Genomic DNA, 13,969 nt, shown 5'->3' on the forward strand with positions numbered 1-13,969 from the left:
GGGTTTTCTAATACACATTGCATATTTATATCTTTATTTTGCATTACTTCGGTCCATGGTACGTATTTTGACATGGAATGTAAGGGGCTTAGATCCCCTCATAAAGAAATATGGTGCTACGCCTCTAAAAAAACTAGCTCCTGATGTAGTCTTCCTACATGGAGACCCACTTAGGAAGCGATGATTTCTTTAGACTCCGCAAATTATGGGTCGGGAAAGTGTTTGGTTCCTCCTCACAAGATAATAAGGCGGGGGTAGTTACATTACTTTCCAAATCTTTTAATATGGAAGTGGTAGCTCATGGTCTGATGGGGAAGGTAGAATATGTACCCTACAGGTAAAACGCCAGCTGAGAACTACTTTTAGTGATGCCTATGGCCCCCAATGATGCAAATAGGAATTTCTTCTCCGCTTTTGTCCACTACACTGTTAAGCCGTGCATCGACTAACATAATTGTTGGTGGCGATTTTAACGCTGTCATGCAACATTCAGAGGACAGGAAATCAGGGGAGGGGTTCGAGTCACTCCCAGGTTCAAGAGAGACGGTGTTGGCACAGGGGCCAATGGGTGGCTTTAACGGATGCGTGGAGATGGGCCTACCAGATGCTAGAGAATATACACATTACTCACATCCCCACAACTCTTGTCGCGTTTAGACTACGTGTTCCTATCACCCTCTCTAGTTTCCGCACTGACACAATTACTATTGGAGCCTAGTTATCTCCGATCATGCACCGTCATTGTCACTTTGCAACACAAACTGCCTAGAGGGACAGACTACCAATGGAGATTCCCGAGCGCGGGTTGGCCAGGGATGAAAATTTTAAGGCCTTTCTTAAAGGGTGGTGGATGGGTATGCAGCAACGAACTCGGCCCACACTGACAACCCCCAGCTATACTGGGAGGCAGCTAAGGCTGTTTTACGTGGAAAGATTATGGCCTATGTTGCTACATTAAAGAAAAAGATCCAAGCCCAACTTAATCTCATAGTGATGATCTTAGACTTAAATACACCGCGTTTACGCAGTCCCCCCCCCCAGAAGCAAAGGCCCAGTGGCAATTGGCCAAGGCATCCTATGAACAGTGCTCTACCGGAGGGAGAATATTTACCGTTCCCATTTTGAGGCTACTCTCTTTAGACACGGGAATAAGCCCGGACGCCTATTGGCAAAGCTGGCTAAAGGTCCTTATACCTTACACCTATTCATTCCCTTAAGGATGACACAAGGACATCTCACACGCATCCGATTAAAATAAAACATCCTCAAGAGTTTTTCTCTAAATTATACTCAGATACCCCGTCCCTGGATCCTCAGCAGAGAGACTGGCTTACAGAGGCTCATCTCCCACACTTTCTGATGAGGATAGGTCCTTATTAAATGCTCTATTACTATGAAGAATTGGGGAAAGTAGTCACACCTAAAACCTAATAAGGCCCCGGGGCCGGACGGCTTCACTGGGGATTTCTACAAGCTTTTACTAGAGGAGGTTGGTCCTGCCTTGACGTCCTTATTCAACTCCTATTCTGGCTGGCACTATATATCACGAGAATATGAATACAGCCGTAATTAAGGTTTTGCCCAAACCAGGGAAAGACCTCACTTCCCCAGGAGGATATAGGCCTATCTCTTTAATAAACGTTGATACTGAAATAGCTTCCAAAATTATGGCAGATAGACTGGCTCGGATACTGCCTAGACTAATTTCTTACAACCAGGTGGGCTTTGTTCAGGGCAGAGCGGCAGTGACCAACCTCAGAAAGGTTATAGGAGTGTTGGACGAGGTTTCACTTAAGACCAAACTACACCCCTCCCCCGCCATATTATCTATTGACGCTGAAAAAGCCTTTGATAATGTGCGGTGGGAGTGGGTGTGGACTGTAATGGAGAGGATGGGATTTCATGGGGAGTTTATGGCCTATTTACATTCCCTCTATACGTTCCCCGCAGGCTCGGATAGGTACCCCGGGCTTTCTGTCTTCCCCGTTTTGCCCAGAGAAGGGCACCAGACAGGGATGCCCCCTATCGCCCTTATTATTCAATATAGCCATTGAACCGTTGTCTCGGATCTTGGATCAGTGTTCGGTATTCGAGGGGTATAGCGGTTGGGGGCATCCCTGTTCGCATTGCCTTATTTGCAGATGATCTTCTTATATTTTTAGAACACCCGAGCAGGGATTTACCAGCCGTATTTAATTGTCTACATGATTTCGGACTTAAATCTGGCTTCAGGGTCAATGTCTCTAAGAGCACACTGTTGGAGTTGCGGGCCAGCTCCTCTCGGCTATCACAACAATCGTTAGGGGTCCCGGTATCCCTCACTCGCACTAATATGAAATATCTGGGGGTATTGGTGGGGTCAAGTCCCCGCACCTTGTATGGTCTAAACTTTCCTCCCCTCATCCAGTCTATTATAGCGTCTCTGGAGAGATGGGCGAAACTACCCTTACCCTTGCTTGCCAGATGTCATCTGGTGAAAATGATGGCCTTCTCAGGTTATTATACCCAATGCAGACCATCCCCGTCCTACTCAAACATGATGATGTTCGCCCGGCTGAACTCGGCTTTTATTAAATTCATTTGGGGAGGTGGACGCCCCAGGATTGCATTGAAAAAGTTACAACTATTCCGTGACCAGGGGGGTCTAAATTCCCAGACGTTAGACGTTACAACTTGGCGTGTCTTATGCGCCATGGAGTAGATTGGATGAGGGGAGGTGGCCCGTACTCCAATATCCGCCCTGGAGGGTGCACCTTGCCCTCCCTGCCCGTTGCAGTCGCTCCTCTACACAAAATTTCCTGCTATCCCTCCAGCTATCAAACGGAGCCTCCTTCTACGGGACACAATTATAGCATGGAAGTCTAGCTTAAAGGATGCGGGGTTGCCATTCGCCATTGTAGGCATTGCCCATATGGCATCACCTGAGGCACAAGAGCTATCTAATAAACAAGCTATATCACAAATGGAAAGATAAGGGTATCACCCAAGTCAAACATCTTCCTTCACAAGTCGGAACACAGATATCTGACTTTGGAGGAGACTCTGTCAAAATATGGGTTACATCAGATCATTTTTGATTTATTCGCAGGTGGTGGCCTTTTAAAATCTAGGCTCCGTAACCTCAAACCACTACACCAGTCATCTTTTTTTGATGACGTCATTCAAACAAGAAACTCCTATTCATTCATTGTCCTATCTGGCATGGGCGTTGAGACGGCGGGCCTCGAGCCGATCAGACCTGGGGTGTTTTCAACACTGGGATCATTATTTCAATAGGGAAGATCTTACCAAACCCAATCCTGGATGGCTATGCTTCTGTGAGGAAGGCCATTGTAAATGAAACTTGGCGGGAAACACAATTTAAGTTAATTCATAATGCCACGTATGGATTTACCCTGCCTAAAACCGTTGACAGGCCTGATCGGATTGAGGCTTGCCCGAACTGTAATGCCCAAGGCACTGACCTGGTACATGGCCTAGTCACTTGTCCTCTGACAAGACATTTCTGGGTACAACTGCAGAATCTTCTTATAGCTAAACTACGAATTACTTTGTCGTTAGACCCACTGCAGCTTTTGTTTCATATCCCGCAGTCAGAGAGTACATTGACCCAGCTTACCCATGTCTTTCTCCTAGTAGCAAAGAGATGTCTCCTAGCCAACTGGTTGGTAGCGCGTATGCCAACGATGAAATGATGTGTTGCTTCAGGTAAAGCGATAACCTTTATCATGATCAACTGGAGGTACTTAGAGACAAGGAAAAGTCCACAAAGGGGGTTTTTTTAAGAAATGGAAAACCTTCATTTGTTGTTTCTTTCCCATTCTGATATTAGACAGCTAATGTTGCCATTTGTGGATACCCTGTGGTACCTCAAAAAGATGTTGCTGGAACTTTGGGAAAACTTAAGGTGACATCTTGAGGTATGGTTCATTAAGGCGTCAGCACCAGATGCGTTTACGTAGCCTGTGTTTACTTTGAGACCGTGAGTGGGTGGGGGGGTGGTTGGGGGGGGTGGGGGGTAGAGTTTCTCCCATTACTTATTTGGTTTTATCTTCTATTTTGTATCATTGGTTTATTGCATATATGTGGTAACCTTTGCATAAATCTCTTGGCGGGAGTGTTTCCCGCTGTTGTGACAGATATTTGTAAAATGTTTTTGGTTGAAAAACAATAAAAAAAAAAAAAAAATAAAAAAAAAATCACTGCTCCGCTTCCTAGTGATGGTGGGCCGCGCTTGCATTCCCCCTTCTGGAAGAAAACCACACCCCCACCAGCTTCACTCTAGATATCTAAGGTAAATGATTTAAAGGAGAAGTCCGGTGAAAAATGTTGTTAAAGTATTGTATTGCCCCCAAAAATTATACAAATCACCAATATAGACTTATTACGGGAAATGCTTATAAAGTGCTTTGTCCCTGCACTTACTACTGCATCAAGACTTCACTTCCTGAATAACATGGTGATGTCACTTCCTGGATAACTTGGTGATGTCACTTCCTGGATAACATGGTGATGTCACTTCCTGGATAACTTGGTGATGTCACTTCCTGGATAACATGGTGATGTCACTTCCTGGATTACATGGTTATGTCACGCCCCGACTCCCAGAGCTGTGCGGGCTGTGGCTGCTGGAGAGGATGATGGCAGGGGACACTGAGGGACACAGGGCATCCTCTCCAGCAGCCACAGCCCGCACAGCTCTGGGAGTCGTGACATCACCATGTTATCCAGGAAGTGACATCCCATGTTATCCAGGAAGTGACATCACCATTTTATCCAGGAAGTGACATCACCATGTTATCCAGGAAGTGACGTCATCCTGTTATCCAGGAAGTGACATCACCATGTTATCCAGGAAGTGAAGTCTTGATGCAGTAGTAAGTGCAGGGGAAAAAGCACTTTATAAGCATTTCCCGTAATAAGAGTGTGTGCACACTACGGAATTTAAGCGTATGACCCGTATATTCCGTCGTACGTACCAGCACGCAGCAGCGCACATCTTCACCTGTGCCATAGACACTATTCTTTGCATGGGCGGATTCCATGTCAGTTCTTTCGGCCTGGATGGAATTTCAGGGCACGCCTGAATATGCTGGCCTCCTAGGACGTCGTAGGACAGGGCCGACATCAGATTTGATAAGTATTTCAGCACATACGCCACACTGAAATCTGCAGCAAATGCAATGCCAATTTGCAATTTACAAAAGAAATCCCGGACACCGTAGCGATAAGCAGAACATTTCCTTTATTCCAATGGTTAGAAAAAAATATATAGTAATGTGTTCCATCCACACCAGTGCCTGTATACACATGGATCATGTATGAGATTCCCCATTGCCTGCCTGCTTATCAGGGTGTCTCCCACATACGGCACTGCACATGGCACTATATGGCTGCACACAGGGAGAATATCCGTCTGGAGCCTTTGGGTGAGGTGGGGACAACTGGAGGCTTTGGGGTGAGGCGGGGGGGGGGGGGGGACAGCTGGAGAATTCGGGTTGAGGCGGGGGGGGGACAGCTGGAGGATTCGGGGTGAGGTGGGGGGACAACTAGAGGCTTTGTGTGTGGGGCAGGTTACAGCTGGAGGCTTTGGGGTGAGGTGATGGGGCAGCTGGAGGCTTTGCAGTGAGGCGGGGGGAAAGCTGGAGGCTTTGGGGTGAGGCGGGGGGACAGTTGGAGGCTTTGGGGTGAGGCGGAGGGACAGCTGGAGGCTTTGGGTGAGGTGGAGGGGACGGCTGGAGGCTTCATGATGAAGCGGGGGGACAGCTGGAGGCTTCATGCTGAGGAGTGGAGGACAGCTGGAGGCTTCGGGGTGAGGTGGGAGGACAGCTGGAGGCTTTGGGGTGAGGCGGAGGGACAGCTGGAGGCTTTGGGGTGAGGTGGGGGGACAGCTGAAGGCTTCATGATGAAGCGGGGGGACAGCTGGAGGCTTTGTGGTTAGGCGGGGGGACAGCTGGAGGCTTTGTGGTTAGGCGGGGGGACAGCTGGAGGCTTTGTGCTGAGGAGTGGAGGACAGCTGGAGGCTTTGTGGTGAGGCAAGGGGACAGCTGGAGGCTTTGTGGTGAGGCAAGGGGACAGCTGGAGGCTTCGTGGTGAGGTGGGGGGACAGCTGGAGGCTTCTTGCTGAGGAGTGGAGGACAGCTGGAGGCTTCGAGGTGAGGCGGTGGAGCAGCTGGAGGCTTCGGGGTGAGGCGGGGGGACAGCTGGAGGCTTCGGGGTAAGGAATGGAGGACAGCTGGAGGCTTCGTGTTGAGGAGTGGAGGAAAGCTGGAGGCTTCGTGCTAAGGAGTGGAGAACAGCTGGAGGCTTTGGGGTGAGGCAAGGGGACAGCTGGAGGATTCAGGGTGAGGTGGGGGGACAACTAGAGGCTTTGTGTGAGGCAGGTAACAGCTGGAGGCTTTGGGGTGGGGTGATCGGGCAGCTGGAGGCTTCATGCTGAGGAGTGGAGGACAGCTGGAGGCTTCGGGGTGAGGCGGGGGGGGACAGCTGGAGGCTTCGGGGTAAGGAGTGGAGGACAGCTGGAGGCTTTGGGGTGAGGCGGGGGGGGGGGGGCAGCTCGAGGATCCAGGGTGAGGTGGGGGGACAACTAGAGGCTTCGTATGAGGCAGGTAACAGCTGGAGGCTTTGGGGTGAGGAGTGGAGGACAGCTGGAGGCTTTGGGGTGAGGTGATTGGGCAGCTGGAGACTTTGTGGTGAGGAGTGGAGGACAGCTGGAGGCGTGAAGGGTGTGGTAATAACCTTGCTCTGCTTCTCCTCCCTGGAGACGGTCACTGACAACACAACAAGAACTCCAGGAACAGAAAGCAGGTAGGTGCTGGCATTATCCTACATGACTACAACTCCCATTTGGCGTGTTCAGTATAAATAAGACGTGGCTGAATGGGCATAATACAAGAGCCGTAACAATCACTGGTGTCCTCTCGGTCCTCACCAGTTCTCAGTGGACTTTATAAAACTACAACTCCCAGCATGGTCACAGTGTGGAAGCTCTGTATCATCGCTGTATATTTATACCTGGGGGGAGGGGGGGGCGTCGCTGCCGATTACCTCTGACCAAGGACGATGTCTCTATAAAGTCTGATGTCTGTTCTCATACTGATAGGATAGCTTCCTGATATGACTGGTGACCTTCCTGTACAGCGCTGGGGCATATGTTGGTGTGATAGAAGTAGCAGGAAAGAAGACTAAAAATGTTTCTGATATCAGATCTGAAGATTTGTTGCCCCTAAAACCTGTCCAATGTTATGATGAAACAATGCAGAGTGCAGCAGTATATACTATATACCACTGGGGAGTCATCTTATATCCTAATTCCTGCAGAGACCCCGGGACTCCACACCCCGGTTCCGTCATGGTACAGCACATATTGAGGAGTGTTATATAAAGTCTGGACTGTAGGGGGCGCTGTGGAGCCTCTTATAGGGCAGCGTAGTGGTATATAGTATGACAGTTACCGGTGTGTCACTGTATAGGTTGGCCCCTATCTTCCATCCAGAATACAGATGAGTATAATAAAGCGGTCTGAACGAGCGGTGGTCGCGGTTATATAACTTGCCTCCATCTTCTTGTGTATTACAGAAAGAGAACAGAAGAGGGTTGAGGAGACGATTCACACGGTGAGACAATATGGTGGACGTTCTCCAAGCTGTTGTAGATTCTCGAACCGTAGAAGAAATAATGGAGATGATAGTTGTGATGACGTATGATTGGTGCATAGTGAAGGCGGCCATGAGTGGAGCTCACTGTATACACGTAATTCTATATATACTCCTCAACATTAAGGCTGCAACACCAAGGAGGATGAGCCGTAAGCTGAAGAAAACGTTAAGTGTCGATAAGATCTGCAAATGCAGGTGGGGGGGGGGGGGTCCTATTGACCTCACACCATCGCTCCCAATCCAGTACTCTAGCAGTGTTATGACCTACACGGCCATTATTCACTGAGAGGCCCCGGCGTGTATTCGAGGATGTCACCATGTGGCGATCATACTGGATAAACAAAGAGGTTTTCAATGCTTCAGATTTTTCTATGATTACGATGTCTATCCGATGGTTCCATGGTTCCACCATTTTGCCTTCTTGGTGTCGCAGTCTTGAGAAGGATATTTTGCAGGTTGCGGTAACACCATGGATGTACGGGGTTCATGTGGCCCCTGGTGTTCAGATGGCCATTCCTGGACAAGAACGTAGCTAAACAGTCTCAGATTGGAGTCTTCTACAGATAGGGAAATCTTCTGCCCCCCCCCCCCCCCCCCCCCGGTAGGGCAGATAAGCCACCAGCAAACCCAGAGAAGGGGACAGTCCGGCTGATGTTGCTGGGGCCGGAATTACAGGGCCAAACTTATGGGAAAAAAAATGATTCACATCTTACAATTTCATGAAGCTTAGTCTCAGATTAGCACCTTGGTCTTCTGTTCATAAAGTCCGATGATGACCTGAGGTGACTTCACTAAACCTTCAGGAAATTCCGGCCTAATGAATGGACCGTTCATCTCAAATCAGTGTCGGATGTACAAGGCTTGATTGTCACTGATCACATCATGTAAGCGACCATGATAATAACAGCGTTCAGCTCGTGTGAACAGGTCGGTGCGGCCGACGAGGTGAAGAGATTTATACAACCACATGACCCTTCTTTCCTAAAACCCTTCCTGACCTCTGTCTCCTCATAATGGGAAGTAAATCTTCCTGTGTAGAAGAAGCCTAGCTTTACAAAAGGGCGCTGCCATGTTGTAGTATGTGCTGCGCAGCATCAACGCTGTGGACAATCGCTTTAGAAAGCAGTTTTAGAGGAAAATGTCTCCAAACCTTGTGAATAGATTTGTTTATAGTTGAAAAGGAGATGAGTGACGTTCGGGAAAACTTTCAACTTCTGTTTGGTTTCACGTTGTACTTCAAAGGGTTGTGACCAGAGATGAGAAAGCGTGCTCTTTCGTGTGCAGCATCAGTTAGAGTGTCAGGGTAATCGATATCTGAATGAACACCACATGGTACGTGAGTTATACAGAGTGTCTCCTCCCTGCATGGTTGGTAACATGGGCTGGCCCAGCCTGCTATGCTGCAGCCATGTTGGTCTGGTCTGTCAGTGATTGGCTGTTCACATCAGGTGACTGGGGTGTATATTAGGGTGACAGTCAAAAAATATTGAGCAAATTTTTGAGGTTTCACCCCTGGGAATTATTTAGTTTGGTGTGACTGTAACACAAAAACATTACCTGGTGGCTCAATGATCCCCAAACACTTATCCGTAATGAATGTCTTGCAGCAAAGTAAATCAACTATTTTAAAGAAATTTCAGAATTTCCCTTTTTTGTGAAGCTTTATTTGGCTCAGGAAGGTCATGGCGATGCTTCTCCGCTCACCAGAGAATAAATAGCTACTGGTCTTCTCTGACAAATGGAAGGCACTCATGAGTGGAATGGAGCGTTCTGCGGCATCAGTCACCATTTTCAGTCCAGTGATAGAACTTTCATTGCTGCCACAGATGCAAAAGAAGGGTCCGTGGAGCCTCAGTTACGAGTCTCAAAACACAGGAATAGCCAGATATGCCTCCAGGGGAGGAAAGCCTATTGCCAAGTGGGTGACTTCCAGTGGGGAGTTCACCAAACCACCCTGATACGTAGCCCCTTAAGTCCCACTCTGTTGCGAGTATTGGAACATAAATAGGGAAATACCAGGGTGGCACCTTTTGTATCAAAGTCTTAACTCTGTGGCGAGTATTGCGACATGACAAGGGTTTACCAAGGCAGGCATCCATCCACAGACAGCCGTTTCAGGGTAGTTGCCCCTTGTCAGTGTGGAGCAGGATTCTGGCTAACAGGGGCAATGTAAAATAGACCAACAAAACACAGCAATCGCTGAACTCAGGGAGACCAGCGACAAAAAATCAAATGGAGTACTCACTGAAGAGTCTCCACTTCACTCAGTGGAGACTCTTCAGTCAGTAGTCCATTTGATTTTTCGGTCTCCCTGAGCTCAGCGATTGCTGTGTTTTATTGCTGCCACAGACAAGAAGAAGGAAATCTTGCTTTAATGCCAGTGCAACGGCCATTTTGTTGTCGGACGATACAAAGGGATGAGGCTTCTTGTGTGACACAAGGTTTCCAGCAAGCTGCATGCCAGTTGAGCAGTCGTTGCCTTCCATCTGACGAGCCAGACCCACCATAATCTCACTGAGGTACCGCAGGGTCTGCTGAAAGTTTTTATTGCTGCCTCAACAACAGGCAAGTTGATTCCTTTATCAGTTCTCACAGTAATGTCGTCATTTTGCAGCAACGTGGCTGGGATCTGACCAAGTTACCAAGTGGCAGGAACAGTGCAAAAATGAAAACTGTCACAGTTAAATGAAATTCATGACGAAACATGAAGATCTTAGAAGTGTACATAAGTTTGGCCGTTTAACAGCCGCCTGTGCACGTCTGCACTTGTCGGTGAACCAAGGAAGAGAAGTGCCAGGGAACCAAGGAAGAGGAGTGCCAGGGAACCAAGGAAGAGAAGTGCCAGGGAACCAAGGAAGAGGAGTGCCAGGGAACCAAGGAAGAGGAGTGCCAGTACTAACAATTCCTTGTAAGCATCTCTTGGATGGCAATGTGCAGGTTGGTTGATGCAAAATTCAACTAGACACTCCTTACGTAGAACTAGCCGAAAACTTGGTTTTATCAATTCCAGTTGATTCCGGCAGCTGAAAAGCTCTTAAAAAACTTTTTACATTTTTGGTCATGTTGGCCACAATTTATCAAACATGCTTGTGAATGTGGTGTCTACGGGGCAAGCTCAGTAGTTATTTCTGCAGTTTCTGTTGCAGAAGGATTCAACCACCAGCCTTTCTACCAGTGTTACTACTGGTCATAGCAAATAAATGCCATTTTATCCAAGAGCTGCCAATCCTGCAGAACCTCAGAAACCGCTGTAGCTTGTGCTGCTCCTCTGCTGTTTGGTATCTCTGGGAGTGAAAACTCAGTTCCTCCTCCTGAAACTATTACTGCCAGTCAATTCATACAAAAGATTTTTACCTCGGCACTACAGGTCCCAGTACGCTTGTGGCGTGTACCGCTAGTAGTTGACTCTAGGACTCTCACGGTGCTCTATCATCCAAGACAGGTAAAAGACTTACTTTGAAACTTATCTTCAACGGAGAAGTGAAAGATGAGGCACTCGTGTATCCTTGAACAATCCGTAACTTTATTCCACCATTAGTTACAACAGGTGCTCATGGACGCGGTCAGGTGAGTGAACGGGCTATTACTGCCAGTCGCTCAGCAGTTTCATTGTAGGTCTGGGTCCCAGTGTAGTACCCAGGGTTGACACAGCTGCCACACTTGCCCTATCATGGATATAACATAGGTTAAAGGATTAAAAGTGTCTTCATTCAAACTCCTACGTCTCTTAGGTGTACTGTAGTCTGATTTATCGCCACTATTTCCCCACATTTCTCAGTGAGCCAGGCGTTTAGATCCCTATCTTGTCGCAGTTTTAACAGCGTCACAATAATTACATTTCAATTTTAAATTCAAATTGATTTTCAATTCCAATTTTCTATACCAAACTCATGCCCATAACTATAAGGAGGGTCACCACCAGGCTCTCCCCCCGTATAAGGAGGGTCACCACCAGGCTCTCCCCCAGTATAAGGAGGGTCACCACCAGGCTCTCTCTCCCAGTATAAGAAGGGTCACCACCAGGCTCTCCCCCAGTATAAGGAGGGTCACCACCAGGCTCTCTCTCCCAGTATAAGGAGGGTCACCACCAGGCTCTCTCCCCCAGTATAAGGAGGGTCACCACCAGGCTCTCTCCCCCAGTATAAGGAGGGTCACCACCAGGCTCTCTCCCAGTATAAGGAGAGTCACCACCAGGCTCTCCCCCAGTATAAGGAGGGTCACCGCCAGGCTCTCCCCCAGTATAAGGAGGGTCACCACCAGGCTCTCTCTCCCAGTATAAGGAGGGTCACCACCAGGCTCTCTCCCAGTATAAGGAGAGTCACCACCAGGCTCTCTCTCCCAGTATAAGGAGGGTCACCACCAGGCTCTCTCCCAGTATAAGGAGGGTCCCCACCAGGCTCTCCCCCAGTATAAGGAGGGTCACCACCAGTTTTGAGTTTCTCCTCGTCTACGGCATCTCGACAGCTTTTATGAAGTGCAGGAGGTGTTTTTTTTTCTTCTCATTTTTGGTTTATCTATGTGTAAATGTACAGGAAAGAGGGTTTCCTAACTTTTTTTCCACTTTAAATTGGACTTTATCTTGGGACGGCTGCACAATATTGTCAGTCTGTAAAAGTGAATGCAGCGATCTGGGAGTCTTGGGGCCCTAATACACAGGACAATTATCCTGCGGAATATTCTTATATTTTCTGATTTAAATGATGTTTCATGTGAATGCAGGCAACAATGGAAAAAATCGCTCGTGTCTCGTTGATCTCATCTGAGCTGAACCTAAAACCATTATTAATCGTTCGCTGTAACTCCACATTATTCATTCATTTTCTGGGATTAGTTTGAGTAAAAGATCGTAGTAAGGATTGTAGCTAATGACTATCGCTCTGTGTAATATGGGGAACCATTTCAGGCAGCAAACGTTTAGCGTTAAAAATCGTTTTGTCTAATAGGACCCTTAGATGAATCCATGCCCCCTGCTGTGCCAGTTCCACTTCCGTGGTGTCTCCATCACTTTCTAAGGTTTTCAGGTGCACCAGACACCCTCTGAGCCGTCATCTGACGCTGCCAAGCCCCCCTGGAAGATGTCAGTAAATGACTCACAGCTCGCTCAGCTCCGATTGGCTGAGCAAGCTGTCAGTCATCTGACATTGCTGGCCGAAGGAGGAGAAAGTGACGGAGAGAAGACGCCAACAATGGGAGCTCCGGGGCCCGCGATTGGCGAGAACTTCGAACTGAGAGCGACCCAGGCGTGAAGGTGAATATAGAAAGGGCATTCACTTTTTTTTTTTAGTTCACACTGGAGTTGCCCTTTAAGACTGTAGGCTGCCAGTACATTAGCAGCTTTGTACCACATCTTGTTACTTCATGACAGACCTTGAGTTGTCCGATTGTTTTTGGCATTGGATCCACGTATTTGGAGGCTATCATGCTTCTGTAAGAATATGGCATTATGCCCTAAGGGTAGTGGGATCCACAACCACCAGAAGGCTGATCACCCACACAGGGCCTCACTCTCTGAAGCATAGGATTGACACTCAGATTAGATGATCTTGTGCTAGGACACTACTACTTTCTCTTATGTTCCAGCATCCAGAAGGACAAAGAATAAACCAGATCATGGAAAATATCAAAATACCGAAGAAGGAGAAGCATGATCCACTTCTGCAGGTAAGCGGCTTATTAAACATAGTTCTGAAAGTCCAAATCTGCAGTCCCTGCTGTTAGTTCTGGTTCGGGTATGTATGGCTGGAAGGATGGAAAAGACGGGCATCAACCTTCTCTTATGATCCAGGAGGTCCCTCTTAGTGCTACTAAAAAGGTAGAACAATCCGCAGTCTCTTGTTTTTGCCCTTAATGAACCCATGTGGTATCAGCAGAGGGATAACGGCGGAGAGGGGCAGAGGGATAACGGCGGGGAGGGGCAGAGGGATAACGGCGGGGAGGGGCAGAGGGATAACGGCGGGGAGGGGGAGAGGAATTACGATGGGGCAGCAGAGGGATAACGGCGGGGGGGGGGGGGCAGAGGGATAACGGCGGGGGGGGGGGCAGAGGGATAACGGCGGGGGGGGGGCAGAGGGATAACGGCGGGGAGGGGCAGAGGGATAACGGCGGGGAGGGGCAGAGGGATAACGGCGGGGAGGGGCAGAGGGATAACGGCGGGGAGGGGCAGAGGGATTATGATGGGGCAGCAGAGATATGATGAGGAGGGGCAGAGGGATAACGGCGGGGAGGGGCAGAGGAATTACGATGGGGCAGCAGAGGGATAACGGCGGGGAGGGGCAGAGGGATAACGGCGGGGAGGGGCAGAGGGATAACGG

The sequence above is a fragment of the Dendropsophus ebraccatus genome, unplaced genomic scaffold (assembly GCF_027789765.1).
Source record: "Dendropsophus ebraccatus isolate aDenEbr1 unplaced genomic scaffold, aDenEbr1.pat pat_scaffold_1285_ctg1, whole genome shotgun sequence".
In the NCBI taxonomy this organism is placed as follows: domain Eukaryota; kingdom Metazoa; phylum Chordata; class Amphibia; order Anura; family Hylidae; genus Dendropsophus; species Dendropsophus ebraccatus.